At 45.6% G+C, this 10,859-nt stretch overlaps 2 long non-coding RNA genes across 2 annotated transcripts; both read right to left on the reverse strand.

Annotated features, from left to right (window-relative positions):
• Nucleotides 1–594: 594 nt before the first annotated feature.
• On the reverse strand, nt 595–2,139 carry LOC129059806 (uncharacterized). The gene is made up of 3 exons (XR_008525895.2): nt 1,852–2,139; nt 907–1,047; nt 595–802 (listed from the first exon to the last, which is right to left on the reverse strand). It is a non-coding gene; the product is annotated as an uncharacterized LOC129059806 (long non-coding RNA).
• Nucleotides 2,140–2,300: 161 nt separating this feature from the next.
• LOC103891045 (uncharacterized) lies at nt 2,301–9,785 on the reverse strand. The gene is made up of 3 exons (XR_655308.2): nt 9,730–9,785; nt 6,314–6,432; nt 2,301–2,673 (listed from the first exon to the last, which is right to left on the reverse strand). It is a non-coding gene; the product is annotated as an uncharacterized LOC103891045 (long non-coding RNA).
• Nucleotides 9,786–10,859: the final 1,074 nt, after the last annotated feature.

Consider the following 10,859-nt stretch of genomic DNA (forward strand, 5'->3'; position numbering starts at 1 on the left):
CATTGCTTCATTTGTGGGGGAGGACTCTAGCCCCACATGGCAGATGAAAAACTGTGCCTCGGAGTTAAGCAAATTGCTCAGTCACAGAGAGTGACTGAGGCGACAGGCAGCATCCAGCCTCCAGAGTTCCACTGTGCTTCCCCAAAGACAGGCGGGCTCTCCGCAAGCACATTTTTACTTCAGGAGCTGCTGAAACCCGGGTGTAGACCACAGGATCCTCCGCGACCAGTCCCAAGTCCGAGCCTGCGATTCTCTCATCTGCACACACCAGCTGAGGTGAAGAGTGGGCCTCCATTTTGGTTAAATTACATTATCTCTCATAGAACCATCTGGAAACCCTGTCACCATAATAATTCAGTGTTGTTTGATGCTGTGAAAGGTGAAAACAACTTCAATTCTTACTACCAAATTGTGCTGGGGAATGACACAGATGATCTCTCAGCAGCACGCACACCCTGTTAGAAGGGGGTATGGCTTTTACTTCCCGCTTATTCCCGGCAAATCCTGTGGCTTCCGCTAAGCAAGGATGTCCTCTGAGCACCCTGCCCCTCCCGATTCCCGTCCACCACCCCAGCCTCCACTGTCGCCTGCCCTCCACCTGGCACCTCCGTTATGTACTCGTTCCCTGGGTTCAGTCTCGGGTGGCCTCGGTTTTCTCCACGTCTTCTCCCTGGACAGTGGCGACGTTTGCAGAACCCCAGCTGCTCTAACACCAGGCCCAGTTCCTCCATCCCAAGCGTCTCTACCCAACTGTGGGATCTGTCCGCACCTCCAGATGGGGAGGCCCACGTCTCCGTGTCACCTGAGGGCGGGTGTGTTTAGAAGCATGCTTTTGCATCTCCACCACTGGAGACCGAGGGACATGGGGTGTCTACGTTTTGTGAATAACTCAAACATGGGCCTCACCTTTTGGTTTTATGGATATGAACCACGTCCCTGCAGTCATCAGAGTGGAGTGATGGTAGCGGCTGGCCCTAGGCTGAGTGTTTGACCGGGAATACCCACACACTTCTGTCAACTAACCCGTGAGGTTGGCATGTTCAGTACCTGGGGAGAAAGTGGGGTAACAATGATATGACTAAAGCCCACAGCCTGGGGCCTGGCACCTGGCAAGTGCCCTCTGGGTGTTGGTGGAGTTCTCATTTGCATGACTTTAATCATCACAGACGTTCCCTAAGGCCACACAGCTGGTAGGGGCTCTGGCCCTGTCTCATCTCACTCCAGAGCCCCAGGTGAGTGCAAGGCAGAACCTCTATATTTCTGTCTCAGATTCTTCTCATTGCTTTGTTTTTCTCAAAACCTTTCATTTTATCAATGATGAATACTAAAAATAGATTATTTTCTTTTTGTTGAAACTATGTGTACTGATTTTTTGTCTTTGGAGTTGTCAGAAAACACCTGTGGTCAAATCCAGGCCCTTCCAGTTACCAGCAATGTGACCCTCTGCACGCTAATCACCTCCTTGATGACGCAGTTTCCCCATCTGTAAAGGAGAAGCAATGGAAGTACTGGGCAGTTTAAATAACATAAATGTTGCAGAACACTTGGTACATGGCCAGACATGCAGTAGGTATTCCATAAAGGAAGCTATTTGTATTTTTTCTTTCAAATTCTATTCCATGGTGAACGTTTACTGTCTCAGATGTGATATGAGATTCCATTTTGAATAGCCTTCAGGGATGTGACACGAAATTATCTTCCTTTCTCCATCAGCTAAAAACTACTGTATAAATGTTTCAAGCTCTGCTCCCCCCTACTCTTATCAATGATAAACATGCCCCTAGGTTTCCCCTACATTCCCCTACAGCCGCGCCAGCCCCTCGCTCCACATCCTCCTCTCTCCACAGTCACCTTCCGCCTCTCCACCGTCACCTTCCGCCCCTCCGCCGCTCGGCTGCTCCTTCCGCTCCCGCTCGGCTGCTCCTTCCGCTCCCGCTCGGCTGCTCCTTCCGCTCCCGCGCCGCTGCTCCTTCCGCCCCTGCTCTGCTCTGCTGCTCGTGACGCCCTTGCCCTGCTGCTCCTTCCGCCCCTGCTCTGCTGTGCTGCTCCTCCCGTCCGTGCTCCACTGCTCCTCCCGCCGGTGCCCTGCTGCTCCTTCCGCCCCTGCACCGCTGCTCTTTCCGGCCCTGCCCAGATGCTCCTTCCGGCCCTGCCCGGATGCTCCTTCCACCCCCGCTCTGCTGCTCTGGGCTTTCCCCGCGGCTTTGCTACCCACACTCTCCCTGCTCGTCAGACCCACCAGGGTTGCAGAGAAAGACGGACAGCAGCAGATGGCTAGGAAACGAATACTCAACAATAGGGTGATTTCAGAACTAAATTCCAAGGAATTCAGCCTACAGAGCAAAAACTCACTCAAAAAACCAAAAAGATGGAGATCTGTCTACATCAACGCCTGTTCTGATGAAGTTATTGAATTTCAAAAAAAAAAAAAAAAAAAGAACATTTTAGGTACCAAGCCAGGTGCTTTAAAGGAAGACAGTCACCAGGCTGGCCCTGGATTGGTGAACAGTAGCTCTCATGCTCTCGAAATCATGTCTAAAATTTTGTGCCCACTGTGATTTTCTGCAAGCACAAAGACAGCAGCGGTCAGGCGGTTTCAGTGTTGGACGGCCCCAAGGAGTTGTCCTTTAAAATCTTTCTTGCTGGTGTGATCCAGCCACGAATGAGAACAACCTGAATGAAGAGGTCAGAAACAGGAAGTGCGTGAAAATAGATTGAACTACAGAAAAACAACTGAATCCATTTAAATATGGAACCAAGATAAAAAATGTTGATCATAGGAAATGTATTGGAAACGGGAACACAACCTGAGCTTAGGGAAGAGAGGGGATAAAAAAACGTCCACAGATGCTGATTTTCTCATTCAGAACTAGGGGCCCTAAGTGTGACCTAAACCTGAACCACTGGTTTTAAAAAGTTCCGTCTTCTTCACATTTTTGTTAATATTTTGACGAACTTTAGAGCTGTATTTTAGGAGCTCTTATTTTTTTGTAATTGAAAATGTGTCTGAACTCTGACAGTTCTCCTTTATTTATAGTCCAGGTCCCTGTTTTACTGGTCAAATTCATTTAAAATTAAATTCTGTACTTCATTATATTTTAGCGTTTATGATATAATCACATTTTTAAATGTGTTTTTCCTTCTTTTATTCTTTCCCGTTCATGGAGAGGTTTGTGATAATGCTTATTGAACATTGGCATTAGTGATTTCTGGGTGGTAAAATTGGGATAATTTAATTTTGCTTTCTTTGTGGTTTTGAGTTTTATCCCTAATTACAAAGTTATTAGTTTAAAATTTAAATATGAAAACTTTAAAAATAAATTTTCAAAATGAAGTCATCAGGATGTGGGGCCTGGTGGAGGCTGGGGTGACTGACACCCTCCAGTTGACGGTGGTGGGTGAGAATAAGGTGTGGGAAGATGGGCTTATTCCAAGGGGAGAGGGCGGTTTGGCGTTGGCTTGAGATGGATCTGCCTGTGGGCATCCTGTGCCTACAGCCACTCGCTATGCAGAGTGGAGGCTGAAGAGAGGAGCTCACTGCAAAGAGGCCAGTGGGGTACAAAGAAATACTAACTGCAGGGCACCGAGCCCTGCGCAGGAAAGAGCGGGTTGTCTGGGAGGCAGGAGGAACTCTGTCCCTGAAGTCACGGGAGGTGCCAGGCCTTGAGAGGAAGCAGCAGGAATCTCTGTGGGGCATCCCCGAGCTCCAGTGAAGCCTCAGCCGCGTGTGGGCAGAAGTTGGGGGAACATCTGGAAAGCATGACCAAGGGGACGCCTGCAGGAGCTGCCGGAAACAGCATGGCAGGGACAAGGTCCGAGGGAGGAGGCTGCAGGGTCCAGGAGAGGTTTCAGAAGCAGAAGAGGCTGGAGCTTGCCTATGCTCTGGGAGAGGGCAAACCCCAGGAGAAAGGAACATGCAGGAAAAAGGGGGTAACTGGGGTGTCCCGTTGGAGGGAAGAGGCTTTGGGGTCACTGCACTGGAGCAGGACAGGCCGGGCCTATGAGGGCCAAGAGGAGGGGGCTGGTGGGTTGGGGTCTGCAGAGGGGTGCAGCGGGCTCTCAGAACCCACTTTGGCTGCTCCACCATTCAACACAGGGACTGCCGAGAGTGGCGGGCTGTGTTTCAACAAGAACTGAGTCGGGTGCTGAAGGCTTAGAAGAGCCCCTCAATCAAATCGGAGAAGAAGGGAATTGAGATGAAACAGTTTTGAAGGCACACAGGAAATGTGCGGTACCTGTCAGGCAAATGAGTTAATAAATACACAAATGGGTTAATGCAAATGGGAGATAGAAGTAGGACTTCTTTTTAGTGGCTACTACAATACGGATTTTTAATTTCACTTTTCTGCGTCTAGTTATTTTTGCATATTTTAGTAACTGTGGCATTCTATTACATACAACAGATGGTTACAGGCATTGTCTTCATAGAGAGCAAAATAAAACTCTAAGACCAATACAACAATATATGTTTAACAAAGAGGAAAGAGCCTAAAGTCTAAATGCAAGACTTTGGGGCCCCTGTGGGCCAGTGGGAAAGAACAGGCCTCTTGTTTGTAGGTGTCCATGTGCTTCAGACACCATGTCTTGGTTTCTTGGTCAGCCCGTTTTCTACCAAGCTTGAGACCTCCGTTCTGGGCCTGAGGCTGAAGGACTGTTCGTTTATTTCATTTATTTATTGGCTCTTTCTCTTCCTTGTCACGCAGGAGGATGAGTAAAAACAGAATGAGATACTTCGGAGCAACCTCATGAGTTAAGAGCTTGTGAGCTTTCTCAGAGACACTGGCTCCATCTTAATTTAATTAATGCAGAAGTGAAGACTCGAACATTTGAGAATCTTTAAAAATCATATTTTAGCCAAAAGATTTATCTCACAGAAGATAATTTCCAACACAGCCAAAAGCAGGAAATATTTGCTAGTTTTATAATGTTTTGTGTGAATTTGATACTTGGCATATTTTCTGGTGTGTATTCGTCTCCAGGACATCTGTGCATGGCAGTTAGTCACGGAATTTAAGTTCAGTGTGGCATGCATCCTAGCGGGTGGGAAGCCAGAAAGTAAAATGTACAACCACCCCAAGAGAAATGCTTATAGCCAGCGAGCAAAGCATGAATTTTCATCATGTTCTAGGCAATTTCTAGGTGAATTTATCTTTAGATGGAGATTTCCTTTTTCTGATGTCTGTTCTTTCTTCAAAATTCACAGATTGCTCTTGATAAAGAGCGTTGAGTTACCCTATACAGAGATGGAAAGGGGCTTTATAAATATGATGGTAATACACAATAAATTAAATGCATCTCTAAAGGCAGAAATAAAATGCCTTGTCTCGTCTCATAAATATCATTGATACTGACACAATACAATGTCTGTAACAGTATATATCACACTCTCATTCATTCATTTATTCAACAAACATTTATTAATCACCTACTGTATATCAGACTCCTTGATAGATATGGAAAAATTATCCTCTTAAAGCAAACCAAGACAAAACAACTAGACCCATGTAATTTGGAAATTGGTTATTTGGGTAGATTTTTGGTTTCTAAACAAGAATTAAGTCCAAATGACCCTCCTTTACATTGTTGGTAAAGATTTAGTCAGGATCTCAAAATAGTAATTTTTCTGTAACTGATAGAAAATGTAGACATTGGGTTTCCACCTCACACATAGGAAGAAATTATAGGAAGTCTTTGTTTTTGGAGGAAGCCATCACTGCTTCGTAACACCCAGCAGTAATAAGACCTGGGTCACACCCTCAAGCTGTTGTGTCCATAGAGCTGAGTGCTCCCAAGCATGAGACATAGGCCAGCAAAAGCCATGTGGTCAACTCTAAATACCCGATGACACAGGTTCCTTTTGTTTTGGTTTTGGTTTTTCGTTCTTTTTGGGGGCCTCCCGTCCCAGGTAGATATTCTATGTCCTTCTGGTATACATTTTAATCTGACTTCCACTGAAGCAGGGACAGGACAAGTCACCTCTTCAACTTGAAGCACCTCCTGCTGAGAGGCCCTGGAGCACAGTGGGTGCCGAGGGCTGGTTCCCTGGGCAGAGAGGTTGGGGCTTATCTACGTCCGTTGCTGGCACTCGGTGGGGGAGCCTTGGGAAGGTTGTGGGTGAAAATGGATTTTCCTCTCCCCGGTGCTGATGCCAGGCCCAAACGTGGGCAACAACAAATAAACACACACTGCACAGGTCCTAATGCTTCAGTCCCCTGAAACGCCTGGGGTATGCCTTTGTCAACTGGATAAAAACAGCACATGCTCTCTGTTAGGGCTGTGTTAGTCTGTTTTCATGCTGCTGATAAAGACATACCTAGGACTAGGAAGAAAAAGATGTTTAATTGGACTTAACAGTTCCACATGGCCGGGGAAGTCTCATAATCATGGCAGGAGGTGAAAGGCACTTCTTACATGGGAGCGGCAAGAGAAAAACTAGTAAGGAGCGAAAGTAGAGACCCCTGATAAAACCATCAGATCTTCTGAGACTTATTAACTATAACAAGAACAGTATGGGGGAAATTGCCCCCATGATTCAAATTATCTCCCACCAGGTCCCTCCCACAACATGTGGAAATTATGGGAGTTCAATTCAAGATGAGATTTGGGTGTGGACACAGAGCCAAACCATACGATTCTTTCCCTGGCCCCTCCAGATCCCATGTCCTCACATTTCAAAACCAATCATGCCTTCCCAACAGTCAGTCCCCCACAGTCTTAACTCATTTCAGCATTAACCCAAAATCCACCATCCAAGGTCTCACATGAGACAAGGCAAGTCCCTTCCACTTATGAGTCTGTAAAATCCAAAGCAAGCTAGTTCCTTCCTAGATACAATTGGGGTAAAGGTATTGGGTAAACACAGCAGTTCCAAAGGGGAGAAATTGGCCAAAACAAAGGGGTTCAGGGCCCATGCAAGTCTGAAATCCAGTGGGACAGTCAAATTTTAAAGTTCCAAAATGATCTCCTTTGACTCCAGGTCTCACATACAGGTCACGCTGATGCAAGAGGGAGGTTCCCATGGTCTTGGGCAGCTCCGCCCCGTGGCTTTGCAGGGTACAGCCTCCCTCCAGCTGCTTTCATGGGCTGGCATTGAGTGACTGTGGCTTTTCCAGGCTCACGGTGCAAGCTGCCAATGGATCTGCCATTCTGGGGTCTAGAGGATGGTGGCCCTCTTCGCACTGCTCCACCAGGAAGTGCCCCAGTAAGGACTCTGTGTGGGGGCTCTGACCCCACATTTCCCTTCTGCAGTGCCCTGGCATAGGCTGTCCATGAGGGCCCTGCCCCTACAGCAACCTTTTGCCTGGGCTTCCAGGCATTTCCATACGTCTTCTGAAATCCAGGTGGAGGTTCCCAAACCTCAATTCTTGACTTCTGTGCACCTGCAGGCTCAGCACCATGTGGAAGCCGCCAAGGCTTGGGGCTTCTATCCTCTGAAGCCACAGCCCAAGCTGTCCATTGGCCCCTTTCAGCCATGGCTGGAGCAGCTGGGACACAGGGCATCAAGTCCCTAGGCTGCACACAGCTCAGGGCCCACAAAACCATTTTTTCCTCTTAGACCTCTGGGTCTGTGATGGAAGAGGCTGCCGCAAAGGTCTCTGACATGCCCTGGAGACATTTTCCCTATTGTCTTGGAGATTAACATTCAACTCCTGGTTATTTATACAAGTATCACAGCTGGCTTGAATTTCTCCTCAGAAAATGAGATTTTCTTTTCTATCACATTGTCAGGCTGCAAATTTTCTGAACTTTTATGCTCTGTTTCCCTTTTAAAACTGAATGCATTTACTACAGTAACCAAAACAGCATGATACTGGTACTAAAACAGATATATAGACTAATGGAACAGAATAGAGCCCTTGGAAATAATACCACACATCTACAACCATCTGATCTTTGACAAACTTGACAAAAACAAAAAATGGGGAAAGGATTCCTTATTTAATAAATGGTGCTGGGAAAACTGGCTAGCCATATGTAGAAAGCTGAAACTGGATTCCTTCCTTACACCTTACACAAAAATTAATTCAAGATGGATTAAAGACTTAAATGTTAGACCTAAAACCATAAAAACCCTAGAAGAAAACCTAGGCAATACCATTCAGGACACAGTCATGGGCAAGGACTTCATGACTAAAACACCAAAAGCAATCGCAACAAAAGCCAAAATTGACAAATGGGATCTAATTAAACTAAAGAGCTTCTGCACAGCAAAAGAAACTACTATCAGAGTGAACAGGGAACCTACAGAATGGGAGAAAACTTTTGCAATCTACGTATCTGACAAAGGGCTAATATCCAGAATCTACAAAGAACTTAAACAAATTTACAAGAAAAAAATCAAACAACCCCATCAAAAAGTGGGCAAAGGATATGAACAGACACTTCTCAAAAGAAGACATTTATGCAGCCAACAGACACATGAAAAAATGCTCATCATCACTGGCCATCAGAGAAATGCAAATCAAAACCACAATGAGATGCCATCTCACACCAGCTAGAATGGCGATCATTAAAAAGTCAGGAAACAACAGGTGCTGGAGAGGATGTGGAGAAATAGGAACGCTTTTACACTGTTGGTGGGACTGTAAACTAGTTCAACCACTCTGGAAGACAGTGTGGCAATTGCTCAAGGATCTAGAACTAGAAATACCATTTGACCCAGTCATCCCATTACTGGGCATATACCCAAAGGATTATAAATCATGCTGCTCTAAAGACACATGCATACGTATGTTTATTGTGGCACTATTCACAACAGTAAAGACTTGGAACCAACCCAAATGTCCATCAGTGATAGACTGGATTAAGAAAATGTGGCACATATACACCATGGAATACTATGCAGCCATAAAAAAGGATGAGTTCATGTCCTTTGTAGGGACATGGATGAAGCTAGAAACCATCATTCTGAGCAAACTATCACAAGGACAGAAAACTAAACACCACATGTTCTCACTCATAGGTGGGAATTGATCAATGAGAACACTTGGACACAGGGTGTGGAATATCACACACTGGGGCCTGTCGTGGAGTGGGGGGAGGGGGGAGGGATAGCATTAGGAGAAATACCTAATGTAAATGACGAGTTAATGGGTGCAGCACACCAACATGGCACATGTATACATATGTAACAAACCTGCATGTTGTGCACATGTACCCTAGAACTTAAAAGTATAATAAAAAAATTAAAAATAAAATAAAATAAAATGGTAGATTAAAAAAAACCTGAATGCCTTTAAAAGCACCCAAGTCACCTCTTGAATGCTTTGCTGCTTAGAAATTTCTTCTCCTAGATACCCTACATCAGCTCTCTCAAGTTCAAAGTTCCAGAAATCTCTCAGGCAGGAGAAAAATGCCACCAGCCTCTTTGCTAAAACATAACAAAGGTCACCTTTGCTCCAGTGCCCAACAAGTTCCTCATCTCCATCTGAGACCACCTCAGCCTGGATTTCACTGTCCATATCATCATTATCAGTATTTTTGTCAAAGCCATTCAACAAGTCTCCAGGAAGTTCCAAACTGTCCCGCATTTTTCTGTCTTCGTCTGAGCCCTCCAAACTCTTCCAACTTCTGCCTGTTACCCAGTTCCAAAGTCACTTCCACATTTTCGAGTATCTTTTCAGCAACACCCCACTCTGCTGGTTCCAATTTACTGTATTAGTCTGTTTTCATGCTGCTGATAAAAACATACCCAAGACTGGGAAGAAAAAGAGGTTTAATTGGACTTACAGTTCCACATGGCTGGGGAGCTTCAGAATCATGGTGAGAGGTGAAAGGCACTTCTTACGTGGCGGTGAAAAGAGAAAATGAGGAAGATGCAAATGTGGAAACCCTTGATAAAACCATCAGCTCTTGTGAGACTTATTCACTACCAGAAGAACAGTATGGGGGAAACCACCCCCATAATGGAATTATCTCCCACTGGGTCCCTCCTGCAACACTTGGGAATTATGGGAATACGATTTAAGATGAGATTTGGGTGGGGACACAGAGCCAAACCACATCAGGGCCAAAACTATTTTAAAAGCTGTTATTTGTTGTCAGTCTCACAAAGTGGCTTTGTAAAGTCTGTGGAAACAGTGAAAAGGAATTTTGAATTTTATTGAAAAAAGGTTGGTAGTGATTTTTAACTTGTGCCTGCAAGATGGAAAGCCCCTCCCTAATAGCAGCAAATCAGGGGAGATAAAGCAGCATCGCTGCAGTCCCGAGTTCCCTCTGCCTATGCTGATGTTTAGGTCCCTCTCCCAGATCTAAGTGCCTTGATGCTGACAGACCTGTCATCTAAAACAGGAATTGGCTCTGCAGCGTTTAGACAAATTCCAAAGAGCAACTCCTTGCAGAGGATCTTTGAATTCTCTCTCTAGTCAATGGCCACATTGACTAGTGTTTCTCACTAGATTAACCTCCAGCTGACGAGTCCATAGGCTGGTGTCTTGTGTTCCGTGGCTTCAGTGAGATGTGGGATGGATCACGCTGAGGAAGAGCCCAGATGTGAAGGCAGCCTGCTTGTCATCCTGCACTGCCTCGCAAGTCCTGTGGGTCTGGGTGAATGCTGAGCCTCACCGGGCATCCCAGGTAGAAGGGTGCACCCTCTTTAATCACCTACTGTATTTGATGATAATACCTGATAAAATTAACAGAAACTACTGATGACATAAAATAATATATGTGAAAGTGATGAAAATTATTTCTACTGGCTAACAAATATTCCTGATATTGACCTTCCTGTCCGTGACACTCACCTCTAAGAACTTCCTCCTCCCAGCAACCCGATCCAAACCACAGAGGATGAAAACATGCCATTTGGGAAACGAGTGTTTTAAGGCGAGCTTATCTTTTTCACCTTTCCAGAGATGTGC

Source organism: Pongo abelii, chromosome 5, assembly GCF_028885655.2.
Source record: "Pongo abelii isolate AG06213 chromosome 5, NHGRI_mPonAbe1-v2.0_pri, whole genome shotgun sequence".
In the NCBI taxonomy this organism is placed as follows: domain Eukaryota; kingdom Metazoa; phylum Chordata; class Mammalia; order Primates; family Hominidae; genus Pongo; species Pongo abelii.